A 21,954-nucleotide genomic window follows, 5' to 3' on the forward strand; every position below is an offset into this window, starting at 1 on the left:
ATAATTATGGTCACAAAACAGGACAGAAGTATTATGGCTCTTGAAAGAAAAGCTACACAATAGTAAATAATAATTTGATGATAATAAACTGGAGCAAAAGTCCCACCAATAAATGAGAGATGGGGTAGGAAATGGGGTAGGGTAATCCGTCTTCATGTCCTCTTCTTCCATGGTAGACAATCAATAGGCACAAAGCTGATCAGTCTAAACCCAAGCTTTAAATGTATAAAAATAAAATTTAAACCAGAGCACATACCAACTAAATTATAGAAGAAGTGAGGGGGGAGGACAAATAAAAATAAATCATAAAGCAAATAACAAATGGTGATATTGATTCTCCTTATCCACGAGCATGGAATGTTTTTCCATCTGTTTGTGTCCTCTCTTATTTCCTTGAGCAGTGGTTTGTAGTTCTTGAAGAGGTCCTTCACATGGCTTGTAAGTTCTATTCCTAGGTATTTTATTCTCCTTGTAGCAATTGTGAATGGGAGTGTATTCGTGATTTGGCTCTCTGTCTATTATTGGTGTAGAAATGCTTGTGATTTTTGCACATTGAGTTTGTATCCTGAGACTGCTGAAATTGCTTATCAGCTTAAGAAGATTTGGGGCTGAGATGATGGAGTTTTCTAAATATTCAATCATGTCATCTGCAAACAGAGACAATTAGGAAGCTCTGGCCAGGACAGTAAGGCAAAAGAATATTTTTTCTACAATTGTGGATTGGAAAATGCCTTCTTAAGCATATCAAGAAGGCTGGAGACTATGAAGACAGATGAAATTAACCCCAAATCAGAAATTTCTGTATGTCAGTGGAACCATTGACCAAAACAAACAATCACACAAACAAACCCACCTTACTCTTGATGCAATGCAGGAACCAGGGGCTTCTGGGGCCCTGGTAAATGTTTTCTGTTTCTGATATGTTGCTGTTTATTATATATATAATTTTCTATTAAACATTAAAGATATGCCATAAACAAGGTTTATATGGCAGACATTTTCCACACACATAGAAAGGGGTTAATCAACATTAATGCACACAATGTTACACATAATGTTAATAGAAATGATTTTTTTTTTTTTTGAGATGGAGTTTCACCCTTTTCACCCAGGAAGGAGTGCAGTGGTGCGATCTCAGCTGACTGCAACCTCCACCGCTTTGGTTCAAGTGATTCTCCTGCCTCAGCCTCCTGAGTAGCTGGGACTGCAGGTGTGTGCCACCATACCGGGCTAACTTTATGTATTTTTAGTAGAGATGGGGTTTCACGCTGTTAGCCAGGATGGTTCCAATCTCCTGGCCTCATGATCCACCTGCCTTGGCCTCCCAAAGTGTTAGGATTACAGGTGTGAGCCACTGTGGCCCAGGAATTCTTATAAGACAACAAGATGAATATGCAAAGCACTCATGGATTGCCAGAAAAGAAATTTCAAGAACCATTAAGCAGATGAAAAGATATTTAGGTCCTCTACTCATCAAGGGGATGCATATGCAGAGAGAGGCTTGTTTTCCATTTGCTGGATAAGTAAAGACTAAGAAAACTGTTAAACCCACTTAGCTTATTGGAAAATGGGCACTCTCACGCACCGATGATGACAGTGCTAATTAATTCGACCTTTTCAGGAAGGAGTTTGGCAATACATGTGACAATGTAAAGGGATCATACTTTTATCTTGATAATCTCATTCCCAAGGATTTTATTGATGGGGGTGGCCACACAAGTTAACCAAAAAGAAGGATGTGGCCATGTTTATTGCAGCATGATTCACTTTATAAGACCAAATGGAAACAAATAGGGAATTGATTTGCTAAATTAGTGCAAATCTATAAAACGGAGTATCATGAGATGATGTCAAACAATGTAATCCTGCAACTATTAAAATGGAAAGATATCTATAGCACCCTGCTGAGGGGAAATAAAAAGTGAGCATGAAAGTCCATTTTTTGACATCAAGAAATAGAAAAAATGATATCAACCAAAATGTATTTGGGTGGTATGAGTTGGAGAATTTTTTACACATTTGTACTTTAATATTTGAAATGTTTATGATAAAACATATAGTGTTTAAAAACAAACAAAGCCTTTAAAAATGAAATCCAGCTTAAATATTGTTTTAGCTGAAAAAAACTAGAACAACAATTATGCTAATAAGCCACACTAAATTTTGAACAGAAAAAAATCTTTACAATGAATTTTCTCTTTTTGTTGGTTTTCTAAGTTAACCAGAATGATTTGAAAATTTAACTTAATTATCCTTGCTTTGAGATTTGGTAGGAGTTTTGATTTTATTATATACGTATCTTGAAAGCACTGTATTAAACAGTGGAGGACGGGGAGTATGTTGTCTGCCAATTACTTACAGATTAGATCCTGTTACAAGGTTGGACCTGTTTCTGCCTGGGGACCATATCCCAAGCTCATTCATTCAATGATTCACAGCTATTCAGGAATGCAATTCCAAATTTATGCCAACTCCAGGATGAGTTAACATTTATTGGATATTTACAGTGTTCTAAAAGTATCACATTCTTTATTTTATTAATCCTCACACCCACTTTATGCTGTAGGTACAATTATTTATGAGTAAACTGAGGATTGAACCATTTAAGAGACTTGACTAGGATCATGCAGTTTGTAAATAGCTGAGCTGCAACATCAGCTATGCCTCACTCCAAAGCTCTGATAAACAATATAAGGCACCAAGAAATAAATCTAGTAAACTATGTGCAAAACCTTTAAAGAGGAAATTATGAAATTTTACTGAAGGACATAAAAGGAAAACTGAATGGGGGGGAGCTATAACATGCTAATGGGTAGGAAGGACCAATATTCTAGAGATGTTAGTTATCCCCATGCTAATCCATAAACACAATACAACAACAATTTTTTAAAATCCCAACAGAGCTTCAAGTGAACATGACAGGCTGATTCAAAAGTTTCCAGGGAAAATAATTTTGAAGGGCAAGGACAACTTACCTTTCCGAAAACCAAGGTTTGTGATTAAGTTCTCGTGTTTTAGACTGCGGGTGTTAATGTAGTACAAGGTAAATAGGATCTGGAGAAATCAGACAGAGACCCAGATGGACACAGCAACCCCACATACGTGGAGGAGATTCCACAAACAGGAGGGGAGAGGTGAATGAATCAACAAACAGCGCCAGGAAATTGGCTGTATGTTGGGGGGGGATGTTCACATCTTACACAGAAAATAACTGTATAGGCCAGGCATGGTGTCTCAAGCCTATAATCTCAGCACTTTGGGAGGCCAAGGAGGGTGGATCACAAAGTCAGGAGATCAGACCATCCTGGCTATCACGGTGAAACCCCATCTCTACTAGAAATACAAAAAAATTAGCTGGGTGTGGTAGTGCACACCTGTAGTCCCAGCTACTCAGGAGGCTAAGGCAGGAGAATCCCTGTAACCCGGGAGGTGGAGGTTGCAGTGAACCAAGATTGCACCACTGCACTTCAGCTCGGGCAACAGAGTGAGACTCCATCAAAAAGAAAGAAAGAGAAGGAAGGAAGAAAGGAAGGAAGGAAGGGAGGGAGGGAGGGAGGGAGGGAGGGAAAGAAAGACAGAGAGAAGGAAAGAAAGAAAGAAAAAAAGAAAGAAAGAAAGAGAAGAAAGAAGAAAGAAAGAGAAAGAAAGGAAGAAAGAGAAAGAAAACATTCGTATAAAGTGAAACTTTACTGCAGAAAATGATGAAAAAATAAACCTTTAAAACAATTAGAAAAATTAAGAAAAAATCTCTATGATCAGGAAGTGGAAAACAATTTTTTACATGAAACACACAAAATCACAAACTGTAAAGGGAGAGATTGATAAAATTGACTGCAGTAGAACACTTCATTGTGATAAAAGACCCATGATGGAAGTTTTTTTAAAAGGCAAGACACAGACTGGAAGAAGAAATTTGCCATACATATAATCAATAAAGAACTATCCTCCAGAATATGTAAAGAATTCCTAAACATTATTTTAAAATGACAAACTACCCAACAGAAAAATGTACACAGAGAAAACATGCATGGCCAATCATCAAAAGAGACATGTTCAACCTTACTAGAAAACCGAGAAATGCAAATTAAAATAATGATATATCATCTTATATTCTCATGCACAGCAGGTGGAAGTATAAATTGTTGCAAACGCTTTGAGACCTGGCAGCATCCTCCAACGTTGAAGACTCAGGTACTCATCAACTCAGCAATTTCACCTGTGGGTATCAACCACAGAGGAGCTGGGATGAAAACACAGAAGGAGATACAGACAGGCGTTGCTGTCTGCAGTAGAGAAAATGTAACATCTTCAATAGACACATGGTTACATAAGCTGTATGATCGTAAAAGAGGCTGGGCACAGTTGCTCACGCCTGCAATTCCAGTACTTTGGGAGGCCAAAGTGGATGGATCACTTGAGGTCAGGAGTTCAAGATCAGCCTGGTCAATATTGTGAAATCCCATCTCTAGTAAAAATACAAAAATTAGCCAGGTGTGGTGGTGAATGCCTGTAGTCCCAGCTACTTGGCAGAGAATTGCTTGAACCCAGGAGGCAGAGGTTGCAGTGAGCCGAGATTGTACCACTGCACTGCAGCCTGGGCGACAGAGACCCTGTCTCAAAAAAACCCAAAAATCATAAAAGGGAAAACTACAGAGTGGTTAACATCCGTGAATTATGTCCACAGATATCAACCCATGTGAATCTCCTACAGGCAATGATGAGAGACAAAAAGCAATGTGTCGGGATAGAATTCTGATGACAGACGCAGGTTCAAGGCCAGCACTGTTGCTTTCCAGATGTGTGATCTTGTACAGGCTACCTTGACCTCTTTGTTCCTCAGTTTTCTCACCTGAAAACGGGGGAGAACAACACCTAGGTTGTGGTAAGGAATGAACACATCATTGCATGTAGCAAACATTTGGTAAGAATTAACTATTTGGAAGATGTATCTGTTTGATGGGTTAGAAATGGTGGATCCCTCTGCAGATGCAGGGTAGGGAATAAGATTGGACACAGAGTTCAACTGCACCTTGAACATTTTATTTCTTTCAAAAAAAATAAGGATAAAAGAGTAGCGTGAGAAAGTTCCTTTATGGTGTTGGAATCAGGACGTTATCATCGGGAAAAGTCCACATCGAGACAATGGACTTCTCAGCAAAGCCGATTTTACTTCCTGCAGGAAGGGTGCAGCTCACTGGCAGTCTTGCTGTGAGAGCACACCTGAACAAGGAGACAGGGGCATGTATAACTTTCATAACCTGGTGCAATTGCCCTACTGCTGTATCCAGTTTCCATTGGCTGGAACGGGACCTCACATTCTATGCTTGACCCGATTGGCTAAAAACTTGGAAAATTTCTAAAGAAGTAAAGGCAGAGGAGAACAAAAAAAAAAGAAGAAGTAACTTGAGGAATGCTTAGAGAAGGGGTGACATTTTCAAATAAGGAAGGGGAATAAACTTTGACCTAAGACTTGCCTGGGCTAGTCCAGGCATGTCAGGGTAAACATCTAGGTTAAAGGGTAAGAACTAAGAACACGGATGCACTTATTTCTACATTGTGACTAACAGCGACTTTCAGATTATTAGCAAAAGCTTTAAAGTAAATTAACCTTTGAAGAAACTATTATTTATTCGTAATGAACTAAAAGGAAGGCTTTGAAGAAGAACCTTTTATTTATTCTTATTTCCTACAATGGCAATGGACAGTTTGTATCTTGATTGTGGTGGTAAATTTATGAATTTATGTAAGTGAGAAAATTTCATATACAACACACACAAATGAGTGCATAAAAAAGACTGCTGTCATCTGTAATCTGTAATCTGAATAAGGTCTGTAGTCTGGTTAATACGATCACGCCAGTGTCGGCTGGACCTCTGATTTGGGTATGGTATCATCGTTCTGTGGGATATCAGCCTCGGGGAAAGCTGGGTAAAGGTTATACGGGACCTCTCCGTGCGGTTTTTCAACTTCCTGTGAATCTACAGTTATTTCAGAATTATAAATTATTTCAAGATAAGGGAAAAGAAGTGAAGAATCTGAAGTGAATTAGCAAACCTTTATGAAATCTCCTTGGGGGTATTTGTGTTTGCAGTAGTAATAATAATAAAAGCAATCACTCATAGATTTCCCTATGCCAGAGGATTTATCTGTATTAACAACTCTAAGGCAGGCACTGTAATTATTCCCTTTTTACAGTTGATGAAGGTAATGCACAGAGAGGTCAAGCAACCTGCCAAAGATAGCACAACTTCTACAATAGGGCACTGGATTTCAACCCAGGCTGCCTAGCCCTTGAGTCAAGGCTCTTAATCGTTTGTTACATTGTGGCACCTCTCCACTCCATATCATTGTCTGTAATCTACTTTATTTTTAAAATATTCATTTGTTAAAAGCTGAAATAAATAGTGGAAAATATTGTTAAAAGCAGAAATAATAAGCCTTGCCTCATGGCGTGTTTATAAGTATTCAGTGACAGTCATGGACGTGGTCGGGTCTGAGGGGCCTCTGGACCAGCTCCTGGCTGCTCTCCCCACGGCTGTCCCGCCCACCACTCCATTATGGAAGGCCACACCGTGCCCGGCACTCTACAGTCTACAAAGCCGCACGCTATGGTGTACAAAGCCTTCTGGAATCCGTGTCATCCCATTTATGGCTGACAGAGTCCTGCATTCGTCCTGCTTTGTGGATAAGGTGACCGAAGCCTGGAACGGACACAGAGAACAGGGGCTGAAAACCAGGTCTGCATGAGGGCAGGGCCTCTTAGCTACCGGTTGCAGTATCTCTTAGGGACACTGTAATGCACTGCCCAGACCCTCCATCCAGGAAGGAACCCGCTGCCCCAGTGGATAGGGTTTACTATCACCACACAACCTTCAACTGTCCCCACTTCAGGGGCTGCCCCAGTGGCAAAGAGCACCTCACCACTGACATGCCTTCCCAGAGTACCCTGTGCTATGATTGACAGACAGATGTGGGGTATGTGTGGCGACTGGGCAGGCCACTCCAGGAGCCCTTTTGTTCTGTGGCTCCCTGTGGGGTCAGTGGTCTCCATCTGTGCTGTCCAGGCCTGCTTCCGTCCCTGCCTTCTACAGGCATGGACCCCAGGAGCACATCATAGCACACATTCTTCATTCCCTGCTCCCCAGGGAAGCTGCACGAAGACGGGTCCCAGGAGATGAGGGCCAGGGCTGAAGGGCTTCTGGAGAGACATGATGCGGCCAGGTGAGGCATGGAGCCCCTCCTGAGCAGGCCCTCTCCCCCAGCAGGAGCGGAGTCGCCTGGCTTGTACAGCTTGTGGACAGGAAACTGGGAAGCCAAACCACAGAGGGCTAGGTGGGGCCCCAGGGTTGCCCCAGAGAGAGCTGCCGGCCGTGGGCAGCACCCTTTCAAGCCTCAGGGACCATGGGGTGGGCGGGTCAAGGCAGCGCTTCACAATTTGTCTCTTATTTTTAGCACAGTTGCCTCTGCTACAAAATTCGTTCTTTTTAAATAACTAATTTCTTAAATTATTTTAAAATAATTTGAAGGATTTTCACTGCCTTACGCCCTCTGGTTCTGTGCAGCAAAATTTTGTAAACAGAGTTGACTCTAGTTTTCCATATTTGTAACTTCTTTCTCCAATGAAGAGAACCCTGGCTCTCATTATCTCCCTGTTTGAAATCAATCTATGCAGCCTTTTCAGTCTCCCATGTGCCATGCCACATCACCCATGGTTTCCCCCTACCCTTCTGGGGTCATTTGTACCCTGCATGTGGGAGGCATTTACTAACTGTTCATTTGGAGGAATAAGTGAATGAATGAATGAGTGAATGAATGAATGAGTGAATGCTGTTCATCTCCAATCCCTAGCACAGTGACAATGGTGATTTAAGATAATTACATTATTATTAAATGAGCAAATAGATATAGGAAGATCAGCAGAGCCCTGTCACTCACCATTCACCACGGATCAAGCCTGGAATTCAACTTTCATGCATCTGTGAACAATATTTCACTGAACCATGGGAAAGTGTCAGCAAGATTGTAAAGGGCGTCTGTCTTATTAATATTCATAAATTCAGAAACTCATTGGCCTGGAGTAGACTTCGGTGATGACAGAAACTGGGCGAAGGCCTACGTGGTGTGAGAAGAAGGTGAAGGTCAAGAAGCAGCAAATACACGATCAAGTGTTTCTGAGTTGACACAAGGGACAACGAAGGAAATGAATGCTATCACCATCCCCATTTTCCAAAGGCGGAAACGCTCTGTAACTGGGATTGCCCCTGGTTTTCTCCCTTTCTCGTGCTTGTTGCTCCTTTCTCTCTCCTGTTATCCTCAGCATATTTCCCCGTGTAATCAGAGAGATGAAATCTTTTGCCCGCAGTCACTCAGACACATGGTGGAGAAGGTAGGTCCGTGCACCTGGAGGGCTGGGTTTGATAAGTTCACCTCCAAGAAATGCTCCTGTGGGCATGGGCATGGTTCCCAGGATGCCACTTCATCAAACCGAATGGCACATGTTCCATGGGCTGTCCCTGGGCTGGTGAATTTTAGGTATCAACTTGACTGGGCTAAAGGATGCCCAGATCACTGGTAAAATATTATGTCTAGGTGAGCCTACGAGGATGTTTCTGGACAAGATCAGCATTGGAATCAATAGATCGAAAAAAGATCTGCCCTCGTCAGTGTAAACAAGGTGTCATTCAGTCAGTCCATCAAAGATCCAAATAGCACAGCACATCAAAGGAAGGGAAAATTCATTCTATCTGCCAGAACTGGGACATCTGTCTTCTCCTGCCCTCAGACGTTGGCACTTCTGGTTCTCGAGCCTTTGGACTTCTGGACGTACACCATCGGCCCACTTGTTTCTCAGGCCTTTCAACTCAGACTGAATTACACTACCAGCTCTTCCCATATCTACTTACAATACCGGGTCTCCAGCTTGCAGATGACTGACTGTGAGCCTTCTCAGTCAGCATAACAGCATGAGCCATTCTCTAAATAAGTAAAATGCTTTCTGCTCAGTCAGAGGATCTCAAGCCCCCAAACAGCTCATCTCTCTCTGGGTTGGGCTGAAGACACTTCTCCAGCTGAGACTACAGGCTGTGCCTTGTGGTGATGTGGGGGATCCTCAATAGACAGGGCCCTGGCTGAGCAGTCCTAAAGATAAACAGCCCAAAGCACTTGTTTATCTCCAGAGGCTGTGGCGCAGCACCGGAACTTGCCCCTCTCTCCTTGTTGAAGTTCGAAACAGCACTGAGAATAAAGGGCAGGGTGGAGGTACATTTGTTCAGGCTGCAGGGATCTGTTTTGCAAGCAGTCCAAGGGGATAGGAGGGCCGTAGGGCTGAAAAGGGAAAGCTGTTAAGGCTGCCATAGGGGTGGGAAGCAGGGGTGAGGAGAACATGAGGGCCAAGCCCCCTGTGGGGGGTCCTGGAGCACACTGTGGTACAGGAGCGCTGGAGTCAAACTTGCCTTCTCACCTCATCTGAGTTTATTTTGGAGATCTTAGGACATATACGACACAAGAAGAACACCACAAGAACCCTGTGAGGTAGACATGAAGATCCTTATTTTATGAAAAACAAAGGCCCAGAGAGACCAAGCCACTGCCCAAAGTCACACAGAAAGTGGCAGAGTCAGGGTCTGAATGCACACAGGCCAGAGTGAATGCTGACTGAACGCTGTGCCCATTGCCTCTCAAATCTTCTCAAATCTGCCCTGTGCTTTGTTTCAGCTGCTCCCTGATGCAGCTCCATTTATTCTTCCCTGGTTTTGCTCATATGATGAATTCCTCCCAAACTCCCTTTCCCTTCCCTTCATTTATCCTACAGATATTTATTGACAAACGACTATGTGTCAGATTTGCAGTTAGGAGTTGCAAATACGATCCTTGAATCAGACACTAAAGAGTTTAGCAACCAGTGTACATGAAGGATATTTCTATGACTCCAACTGTATTGTGTTCAGCAAAATGAAATCTAAAAAAAGAAAAATATAGTGATATGAAGAATACAGACAATTTCGCCCAAGGCCCTTTGCCAGTTTCAGTGGTGGGTGCTGACTTCACAGCCTGCCCTGATGTTAGACTCGACTCAGCCCTGGCTGGGTGGAAAAGCAGAGGCTGGGAGCCTGGGGGTGTAGAATCAGTCTGGTGAGGAGGAACAGTATGAGTGGAAGCAGAGGTGTAGAAGGAAATCATAAACATCTCCATGAAGATAAAGCATCAAGTATGGGGTGAGAAGAGGGGAGGGGAAGGGAGGGGCAGGAGATGTGGTGAGGGAGTTGACAGTAGCATGCAATGAAGGCCCTTGAATGCCACACTAAGGAGGATACAGGTTATCCTGGAAGCCAGAGATTTTCACTGATGTGCTTCCCTTGAGGGACCTCCGGGATCAGAGGTGCCCCTGTGAGGAGACACCAGAGACAAGACAGCCTCAGACTCTCTTTCACTATGAGAAGTTCTACTGCCATCAGCTTTAGATTTGGGGGGTTCCAGTCAGATTCAATTTGGAAAAAAAATGTATTTGACTCCTAATGATACTCATGTTCAAGGGTGAATTAAAAAACATTAGAACACTGCATCAGGTATATTTTTGCTCTGGTCATAATGAACTAACAGGAATGGAATTTACCCTCCTATCTCAAGCAACCAGAAAAGTGGATGAAGCACTACAAACAACTGCATTGGACATTCAACAGCTGGCCACACAGCAGTGAAAACAGACACAGAAAGAGAGCAAGTGAGCTGTGCCCTATAGCTGTCCCAGATCGCTCTTTGGAAGTGGCTTCCAGACAGCAAAGAAAGGAGGGAGAATTGAAAAGGAGCCTAGTAGCTTTGATGATTTGAGGAGAAAGAGGACAGAACTTGAGAAGGTCAAGTTGGCTAGAAATTGAAAGACAGACTATTGAAGAGGGTGCTGCACCGAAAGGGACCTCCAAAGACTTGAGAGGGGTCCCCTCAATAATCCATCTAAGTGATGATTTACACATATGTGAAAAAAGTACCTGGGGTCAAGGTAAACAAAAACACCAGAAGAGGGGATACAGAGGTATTCTCAAAGCTCACACAGGGTGGGGAGCTGGGGGGTAGCTTTTGTTCCCACCAGAAACAGTGAAAAGACTTCATAGTAAACAGGGCATCAGGTAGACTCCTCAGAAGGCTGTGGATTAGAAGTGGGCATTAATTAGCCCTAAATAAACTCTGCTCTATATCTTCTCTAATAAACTTAAAAGAAAGCCTCAAATTTATCCAACTGACTCAAAATAACTGCTTCCCAGAACGAAATCCAGCACTATTTAAAGAATTACAACGAAATTAATAACCAACAACATAAAATCACAATGTCCAGCATCTAACAAAAAATCGCAAGGCATGCAAAGAAGCAAAAATGTAGGACCTACGATCAGAAGGAAAAACATGTCAATATAAAGGGATCCAAAAATGATGACTATGTTGGGACTACTAACTAAGGACACTAAAATAGCTATTATAAATGCACTTGAATGTTTAAGAAAACAGAAGAAAATTAACAGGCTGAGTTTTAAAAACCCAAATGGAACATCTATAGCAGAAAAATACAATTTCTGAACTGAAAAAAATTACATGTGATGGGATTTACATCAGATTAGATCCTGCAACAGAAAAGGTCGATGAAATTGAATACGTAGCAAACGAAGCTATTCAAAATAGAGTAGAGTGGGGAAACACCTGAAGAACGACCAAAACGTCAGTAACCTGTGGAACAATATCCATTGTCTTAACGTACTTAGAGCTGAAGCTCCAGAGAAGAGGAGAGGATGTGGGAGAAGAATGGGGGCAGAAAAAATATTTTAAGAAATAATGGCCACAATTTTCCTAAATTTGATAAAAATTATAAGCCTCAACATCCAAAATCGTAACAACACCAAAGCAAAAGAAACAAAAAATAAATCACATAAAAGCACAGCATAATCAAATTCAGAAAGCCAGCAATAAAGAGAAAAATCTCAAAAGGAGCCAGAAAAAGAGAGAGATAATAGACAGGAGAACAAAGATAAGAATAGAAGATGTCATGTTAGAAACCATACAAGGCATAAAACAATGGAGCAACATCTCTAAAGTAGCAAAAGAAGAAATTTAAGATAGGAGTATAGAATTCTATACCCAGTGAAATGTCACTTAAACATACAAGAAATGAAGACTGCTTCAGAAATAGATGAAAGAATTCAATGTCAGCAGAACGGCCTCTCAAAAAAATGTCAAAGAACGCCTTTTGGGTACAAGGAAAATGATAAAAATGGAAGTTGGGATCTACACAAAGACCTAATGCAAGCTAGAACAATAAAGATTTTTTTTGTTTCTCATATTTAACCTTTTAAGATAACTGACTGCTTGAAGTACTAACAACAATGATGTATTGTGGGGTTTGTAATATATGTAGTAATAAAATATAAGAAGCAATAGCACAAAGGATAGGGAAATTGAAAATTTACTGTTATAAAGCTCTCATACTAACATTATTTGCAGGTATACTGACAGATTAAAGATGTATATTATAAATGCTTGAGCAACTGGTAAAAACACACACAAGTAAAAAAAAGAGATATTGCCAATAAACCAATAGTGGAGATTGAAATGAACTTACTAAACATTCAATTAATTCAGGAGAAGGCAGGACAAGTAGAAGATGTAATGAACAAAAAGAACAAACAAAAGCAATAGCAATATAGTAGATTTCATTTCAACTTTACTATCATCTTACATGAAATAAAAAATTCAAGTGAGAAGTCTAAGACTGTCAAAAAACCATTAATAAATGCATTAAAATCATAATATATACCAAACATCATCATAAAATATATCTAGATATAAATTTCACAAAATATGTGAAAACTAAAAAACAATTTGCTGAAAAAAACTAAGGAAAATTGAGATATGTCAGAACTGAAGGCTCAACGCTGTGAACATGTAAGTTTTCTAAAAAGTGATCTGCAAGTATAATATGATCACAAAGAAAATCTCACCTGACTTTTTGTTGAAAGGGACAAGCTGATTTCAAAACATGTGGAAACACAACAGACCTGGAATATCCAAAACCATTTGAAAAAGCAGAAGAGTTGATTTATAATAGCTGGTTTCAAGCAAATTATAAAGCTACCATAATCAAAGAGTGTAGAATTGGTATAAGGACAGACATATAGAGCAATGGAACAGAATAGAGAATAGGAAAAAAGGTCCATAAGTATAAGTTTGATTTTCTACAAAAATGGAAAGTTAATTCCATGGGGAAAGGATTATCTGTCTTCTCAGCAAACTGCTAGATCAACTGAATGTTTCTACGGGGGCAGAAACACACAACCATCCTCAACCTTGATCTCACACCTCTAAGTAATAATAGATTACTAAAACTAAAACTTTTAGAAGAAAACATGGAGAAAAGTTTCGTCGCTTTGATTTAGGCAAAAAAAAAAAGCATAGAAAGTATGAATTGTTAAAATAAAAAAATGATACACTAGACTTCATCAAAATAAAAAATGTAGATGCTCCCCTGCTGCTTCAGCGTCTGGCTGTGTTCACTCCTGTTCACACCAGTGGGCTGCGGAAGGTTGGTTGTACCTGAAGGCTCTGCAGGAAGGCATTCTGGGTATCACTGGGTCTTCTTGGAATATATGGTTTGGGACACAGAGATCTCCATGGAGCACACCCAGTCCAAGGCAGCCTCAGCACAGCAGGTGCACAGCAGCGTGCACTCAGACGCTGGGGCACATGCTTGCCGCTAGTGTCCTAGGAAAGGTCCTGATCCCACACACTGCTTGTTGCACTAAGAAGAGCTTTGCACCTCTGTGGGAGAGGGTGTGCCCAACAGTGCAGGCCCCTAGCTGTGAGTTCTGTGCTTACACTTGTAGAAAGGCAGTTTTCCTTCTAAACTGTGACCTTAGGCCTTGAGGACTTTTGCATACCTAGGAGGTTTATTCTATTGGATGGGTCCCCTTCAGTTCAGAACCACAAGTGGTGTAACTTGACCTACAGCAGCATTCTCTGTGCTGTTGATATTTGTTCTTTGGCATAGAAGCGGGAGTGGATTTCCTCCCTTAGGGTTTATCACAGAAGGACCAGCCCCACCTAGGGTCTGCTCCTGTCCTTGGCCGGGCTGCTGGCCAGAAGGGGCATAACCAGTGCCAGTGCTCAGGCCATTCCCAGGTCGTATTGGTCAAGCCGTTCTTGGGCCAGCCAATTAATTTAGGATGTTTATACTTCTAATAAAGTTGATAGGTGTGAAAACGAGGTTTCCAGTAACAGTTCAACCACCAAAAGGAAAACAGCCTTTCCAGTGTGTTGTTACGGAAGCTGGGAGGTTGACATATGGGCACCTTGGATGGGATTGGCCTAAGTCACCTGAGGCCACCCACAATGGAGAGGAGGCGGTCTCCCAGGCCACACTGCTGCCCCTAAGATGGGAGCTGCTGCCACATGCCAAGGCTAGTGAAGCCCACGGAAAGCCAAACTAACTCAGAAGAGTGAAAGCCAAATCCAAAAGCTCTACTTTGAGCTCTCTGCACATTCAAAATTCTTAAAATGTGTTGATAGGAACAGGATAATTTTTTAAGGTAATAAAGGTTCTATCTGGTATGTAGAAAGGTTTTTTGAATTAAAAATGAGTGCTCTTCAAAAGAAGCATTTAAAGAAAATGGAAAGACAAGCTGCAATTTATTTGCAGAGCATAGACCTAATAAATTACTTGCATCTGAATATATATAAAGAGCATTAGTAAGTAAACAAGATCTGAATTAATAATTCACCAAAGAAAATATATAATGACATATAAGTAGTCAGAAGATATTTAACAGCATTAATCATCAGGGAAATGTGAATGAGATAGCACCATGTACCCGCTAGAATGGCTAACATTAAAACCTGATAATAACAGATGTTGACAAAGATGTTGTCTTAGTGTAATTCTTATACATTGTGGTATAAATGCAAAATGGAACAGAATCTTTAGAAGTCAGTCTGGCAATTTCTTAAAAAGTCAAACATGCATCTATCCATTCCACTGCAAGATATTTACCAAAAGAAAAGAATACACATGTCCACGTAAAGATTTGTATGTGAATAATTGTAGCCCCTTGATTCATCATAGCCCAAAACTGGCAAAAGTGCCCATCAACTGGCAAATTCACAAAACATGGTATATCCATACAATAGAATACTACTCAGTAATAAAATGTATAAACAACTGATATGCACAACATCATGAATGAATCTTAAAGACATTGTCCTGGATTAAAAAAAAAAAAAAACAGATACAAAAGACTGAATACTGTATGATTTCGTTTATATAAAATTTTAGAAGAGGCAAAACCATAATGGCAGAGGACAGATTAGGTGGCAAAGGCTATGGCTTGTGGAAGTCATTGACTGAGAAGAAACAAGCAAATATTTGGGGCATAATGGAAGTGCTCACATCGTGATTGAAGAGTGGTTAAAAACCTATATACTTATGTCAAAATTCACCAAGTTGTATACTTAAAATTGATGCATTTTATTACATCTACATTATATCAATAAAGCTGACTTTAAAAAATACATACTTAAAGTGGCTTCCAACGTGACTCTGGACTTGTGGGTGTATAAAAGGCAGTCTGGGGAAACCTGCTGCATCTTCCCAACATTTTATGTCCAGAGAAGCAGCTCCCATTAAAAAGCAGATGAGAGAGAGTTTCAGCTTCTCTTTTTTTTGTTAGTAACTAGCTGGGGGACTTTGAAGTCAGGTTTTCTTTCCCCTGTGTCTCAAAGGCCTCCCTTGAAAGATGAAGTGGTTAGACCCTCAGAGGCTGCTGACCCTGCCCTGCCTGGAAAACACATGTCACCCCCCTCCCCCTTCCAGCTTCCTTCCTTCCTCTTTCCTGGCAATCTCCGCTGCCTGGGCTCCATGTGCTAATTTTGACCACCTCACCCAGGAATGGTCTGGTGCTATTTAAAGCTGGTGCTTCCATTTCCTGGGACCCCCGCCCTCCGGGAACCCTGCACTCATTCTGCCTCTTTAGTCATAAGCAGTGCTGCATGCCAAGGACAGGAACAGTACACCATCCTCCTGCTAACTCTGCCTCATGCAAATAGGTGTCAACTCACTGCAAGAAGCCAAGAGCCCTTGTAACAGGGGACTCGCACATAATTGGAAATATCTTTAACACCCTATTGATGGCTTTTCCTCCTATTGCTTTGCGACAAAATGAAACAGTAAAAAATATTGATTTTTCTCTGGCAGGGAAAGGGGAAAGAAGGCTGAGTCTTAAAATGAAATTATGGTTATTGTTCTCCTGGTAGCATTTCTTCTGTGCCACCATGACAGATGGCTCTTTAAGTGACAACAGATTTGTATTTCATTAGGACACTTTGGTCGAAAGATTGATGACGCTTCTTGGAACCTCGCTGCTCGTCCACGGGGGCAGATGAACAGGGCTAGATGCTTGTAAAGATCCAGCTAAAATTAGGCAGCTGCCGACAGACACCGGATTCGCAATCATAGCGCATCGATTTCCAAAGTGATGCCAAAACCCAGTGAGTATTATTGGCCTGCTTGTTCCGTGTTTGTGGAGAAGGGCCTCACTAATGAAGTGGTTCTTCTCTGGGGGAATGGAGCTCTTTAAAGGCAGAATTAACTTTTGGCGTAGATGGGGAGTCAGAGGCATCCTGGACTCTCTGTACATCCTTAACTGGGAGCTCAGTCGACAGGCCTGCGTCATCACTGTGATTTTCAGTTGCCCTTTGTGAAGCACCCACTGCTCTCCAGATACCGACGAGCACCCTGGTCACTGGGGACAAGCGCAGGCTCCTGAGAGGCGATTCTAGGTCAGATAGATGAAAGTGGGTTAGACGGTGTGAGCCAGTAGGCTGAGCGTGGACCCTTACCAGCCAGTGGAAGCCTGGGGGTTTCAAGCAGGGATTCGGGACCCCAAGTGCTTGAGTTTGAATGCTGACAAATCCATTTACAGCTGGGGGATGGGGTAAAGTGTTTTATCGCTCTGTACCTCAGCTTTGCCATCTGTAAAATGAGGATGACCATTCACCATTAGTGAATACAGGCATTTGAAATGATAGATGTCCTCAGTTAATGTTAGCTGCTGTGTGTCATCAGTTCTGGGCTCAGACTGAGACATTGCCACTTCCTGGCTGTGCATTCTTGAGTAAGTGACTCAAACCCCCTTGCTGCAGGGAGGGGATGATATCTTGCATGTGTGAAATGCCCCTCCTGGGGCTCACTCCAGTTACAGGACTGGCAATAAGTCAGGAAGGCCCACCCTGAGAGAAGAGCCCACCAGCCTTCCAGGGCCTGAGAAGTTGGCACAGACGGGCATTTATTTGCAAGAGAGATGGTTGGTTATCGCAGGAAGAGTGTGGGAGAAGGAAAAAAGCATCACAGCCTTTCCATCCAACTTAGTAAACATCATTGATTTGAGGCAGGAGTCACTCCAGGGCTGCAGACACATTGATGGATTGGGCCTTTCAATGTGATCTGTGCTGCATACATAGTTGGTTCTAAAACTGCCCCCCTGGCAGGCCAGAGTTTGAAAAGCTGGTAAGGAAGAGGCACAGAGGTAAAGCTGCAACATGAAGACGTCAGGTCACACCCCAGGAAGGACATCCTTTCCGTGGCAATTTGTCAGATACTAGAGTATTTAAGGTTTGCACAAATCTAGAAATAGTTCTTGTTCTATTAATAACTAGCATTTACTGAGTGCACATGATAGGCTCGGTCTGGCTCTAAGCACTTTCATACGTGGGCTCCTGTAAGTCACGTAACAGCCCTATGAGATAAAGGCTATTTTTCTCATTCGCATTTTACAGATCAGAAAGCTGAAGCTCAGAGGAGGAGGCTGAGTAACTGGCTCAAAGTCACAGCTAATAACACATGGAGTCAAGATTCAAACCCAGGCCTCATTCCAGAGACTGCTCTCCAAACCATTTTGGTGCATTCCCTCTGTTGCTCATTCATTCATTCATTCATTCATCCATTTTTCAAGCATTACAGAATCCTGCCTGGTGCCAGGCCTTATGCCAGACACTCGGTTCATAGGGAGGAGGGAGGCCCAGGCCCTGCCATGCACTGCTGGGTAAGGATGTTGCCTGGGCTGGGCAGTTGCACTCACTATTTGACATCTGCCTGGTGCTTATTCTCCTTTCTCTCCCTTTGGCCTGTTTTCCTGATCTGGTTCAGAAAGCTCCCAGTCCCACTCCCTTCCAGAGTTACAAAATAAACCCTGCTACATACATGGGAGGCTCTTAACCAGGCCTGCAAAGGCTGGGGTACAGTGCACGTCCCTGCTACAGTCACATCTTCAAGGGGAAATCAACATCCCCGTCTCACCTACATGGCAGGGAGATTTTGAGGATTCTCCGAAGGCATGTGAAACTGTGAGGGCAGCATGAGAATCCAGTGCTCTGGGGCCTGCTGGGTACAGGCTTGGAATATTTTTCCTATTCTTCCCTGTTCTTAGGGCCACTCCCAATGGAGCCTGGGTCTATGGAGAATCATTTCGGTGCTTCTGCTGCCTAGTTGGTCCCTGCGGGTGTGAGAAGTGTCTCCTGGCACGGTGGAGTGGCACCTCTCCAACCTGCCACACAGGAGAAGTGGCACCTCATCAGCCAGTTCTTTAAGTCAGGAACATCCCAGCTTGGCATGATCATGTGCTTCAAATACATTAGTTACTGCAACATTTGTCAGTGCTGCCCCACTGGTCAAGTGCCTGGAAGACTCCAGTGCTTGGATCTACCATCTGAGTCTGACATGAGGCTGTGGTTCATCAGGCACATCAGAATTTTCTTGTAGATGAGCAGGGAAGAAATGGGGGACCATGATTAAGACTGAGCATTCTATATCATAATTATAGGTCCAAATCTTGAGACATACATCTCAGCTCTCTTTGTGCCTCATACGGTAGGCTCAATAATGGCCTCCCAAACAGGGTCACATCTTACTCTCTGGAACCTCTCCATTTGTTATCTTATGCAGCAAAAGGAGCTTTTGAGATGTGATTTTGGTGTGGATTATCTGGGAAGGCCCAGTGTAATCACAGCGTGCCTTATAAGAGGGAGGCGAGGCCGGGTGCAGTGGCTCATGCCTGTAATCCCAGTACTTTGGGAGGCGAGATGGGTGGATCACGAGGTTAGGAGTTCGAGACCAGCCAGGCCAACATGGTGAAACCTTGTCTCTACTAAAAATACAAAAGTTAGGCAGGCATGGTGGTATGTGCCTGTAGTCCCAGCTACTCTGGAGGCTGAGGCAGGAGAATTGCTTGAACCCGGGAGGCAGGGGTTGCAGTGAGCCAGGATTGTGCCATTGCACTCTAGCCTGGGTGACAGAGCGAGACTCCGTCTCAAAAAGAAAGAAAAAAAGAGGGCAGCAAGAGGGCCAGAGAAGACAATGGAAGGAGAGGTAAAAATTGTCAACTTAAAACTTAAATAGCAAACAGAGAGAGAATCTCTAAAAGAAGATAACATTTACTCAGGAATAGGGGATTGCAATTGGAATATATTTGCCATAGTAAACTGTGTATGTATTCAGGGAGGTAAAGGAAGACAAATGTTTTTAAAGGGAAAAGGAAAAATCTTACATAATTGTTTTGAGATAATTATCCTTGGATACAAATATCAGTAACATGGGTGATGCCAGTCTGAGGCTCCATAGGCAGTTGCTGGGCAGATGTCCCTGCAGTATTTTTTATGTAAGGTTCAGATGGTCTTTGCATAGGTTGTACTTTTTACAGTCTTTTGTGATCATTTTCATTATCAGGCATTTATGCCTGAGAATCTTCTCCTCATATCTTTCCCCAGCTCTATTTGTCGGGCTTTTTTTTCTTTTATTTTTTACTTTTTTTTATTGCATTTTAGGTTTTGGGGTACATGTGAAGAACATGCAGGATTGTAGCATAGGTGCACACATGGCAGTGTGATTTGCTGCCTTCCTCCACTTCACCTATATCTGGCATTTCTCCCCATGCTATCTCTCCCCAACTCCCCACCCCCCCGTGGAGAAGATGTGGAGAAATAGGAACACTTTTACACTGTTGGTGGGAGTGTAAATTAGTTCAACCATTGTGGAAGACAGTGTGGCGATTCCTTAAGGACCTAGAAATAGAAATTCCATTTGACCCAGCAATCCCATTACTGGGTATATATCCAAAGGATTATAAATCGTTCTACTATAAGGAGACATGCACACGAATGTTCATTGTCAGGCTTTCTTAACACAAGTGACTTCATTTTGGTTTTGACAACTTTCACATTTCTACCTTTTGATCAAGATCTTTCTTTAAAAGCATCCCCATCCTGATCAATCATCCTGTAGTTAGGGTTTGATGTCCCTCAGTGCGGGGACGGATCTGTCCCAGTTTCTGATCTGTTCCCATGTTAGATGTAGTGAGTGGTGACTAGGACTCAGTATCAAAACCCTTCAGGCTACATTTGAGCAACCAGGTAGGTTTAAAGGAAGTTACACTCAGACTAAGTCTACCTAAAGTTCTTTATTAAGTTTAATTTTGTCTGTGTTGTAGGTGTTTGCTTTCGTCTCAAAGTGCTGGGCCAGCATTATTGTGTTAGGAGTCGTGCTTGTGCAAAAATTTAACAAGGGACAGATAGAAGGTTTCAGAGGGGAAGAGACAACGTAAAATTAGTAGTAGTAACAATGCCAGTTTGCATAATGGTTTTGAGCCATGAACTTAGGTTTAAAGGCAACCAATTGAATAAAGCAAATGATGATTATTTTGTCAAGTGAAAAAGGTAGACATTTAAAGGAGTAAGAGTTGCATAGTGATATGGAGTCTTGTCTTGACACCTTAGGAAAACCTGTCTACAGCATGAAAATGTCAACTTCCGATTTTCGTTTGTAATTTGAATGTCTTCGGCTATGACATCAATCACTTTGGTGAACATTCTGTGTGGCCCAAACGTCAGGCATGAGACTTGTTCTTTTGAATCTTATCTAGTTTCAGCTTAGGGCTTTAGGACTACAGGAGTTCCCAGTTTCACTAATTCCATGAAAAAAATTTGGATTGGAGGAGTCTAGAATAATTCAGGATCAAGTCTAATCTGTGTAGACAAAAAGAATTTGATGACAATGCACAGAGCTACAATCTAATTATAGGTGTATTGTAGTTTTTCATTACAAATATACCTTTTACTCTCCGTATTGATCATGGATGAATCTCATATATAAAAATCTCTTGAGGTTAAAAGGTCAAATTAAGACAGACTTTAAATTTTCCTAAAGTCTTAAGATTTTTGGATCTGCCAGGAAGTGACAGGTTTTTTTTCACTTACTGTAAGACTAGGAACCCTGGAAGCCAGGTATTCTACACACATTCTCAAATGTGATATTCCATTTGAATATAAAGAGCACATTTTAATGCATTTTTATAATTTTTAAATTAAAGTCAAAGCCTTAAAATAAAGAAACAAATGTTTCCAATTGCATCTTGTTATAAAAAGAGAGAGATTTTTATTAGACTTATGCAAAAAAAATATTGCTATAAGAATACTCATCAATAGTTTCCAAATTTTGAAGAAATCAAATGGATAGAACAAGCTAATGCTTCCATCTTTGTTCACAAAATTATGCTTTACCAAATTGTTGTAAATTATAGTTTCAGAGAGAAAATTTTCATAAAAGTGGAAAATAAAACATTTAAGTAAATAACCAACGTTTTAAATGAAAGTCATTGTATTTGTCAGTTGCTTAATCTCATGTAATTAACTTTTGTTCTGCTTGATCTTGATTACTCATTTCATGAACCCATAAGTTTCTACATTAGAGTTTTGAAAAAAATCTTATTTTGTCCATTAATCTTAAAGTTTTCAAAAAATCATATTTAAGAGTGCTTGTTAGAGTCTTTTCCATGAAAAACTATTTTGGATAATAGCCGATTGCAAATACTTTTCAAGAAAAATCAAAACAATAGCTATGGCTGTCAAAAGCTTAGGATGCTCATGATTAAA

Source organism: Cebus imitator, unplaced genomic scaffold (assembly GCF_001604975.1).
Source record: "Cebus imitator isolate Cc_AM_T3 unplaced genomic scaffold, Cebus_imitator-1.0 Scaffold39, whole genome shotgun sequence".
NCBI lineage: Eukaryota > Metazoa > Chordata > Mammalia > Primates > Cebidae > Cebus > Cebus imitator.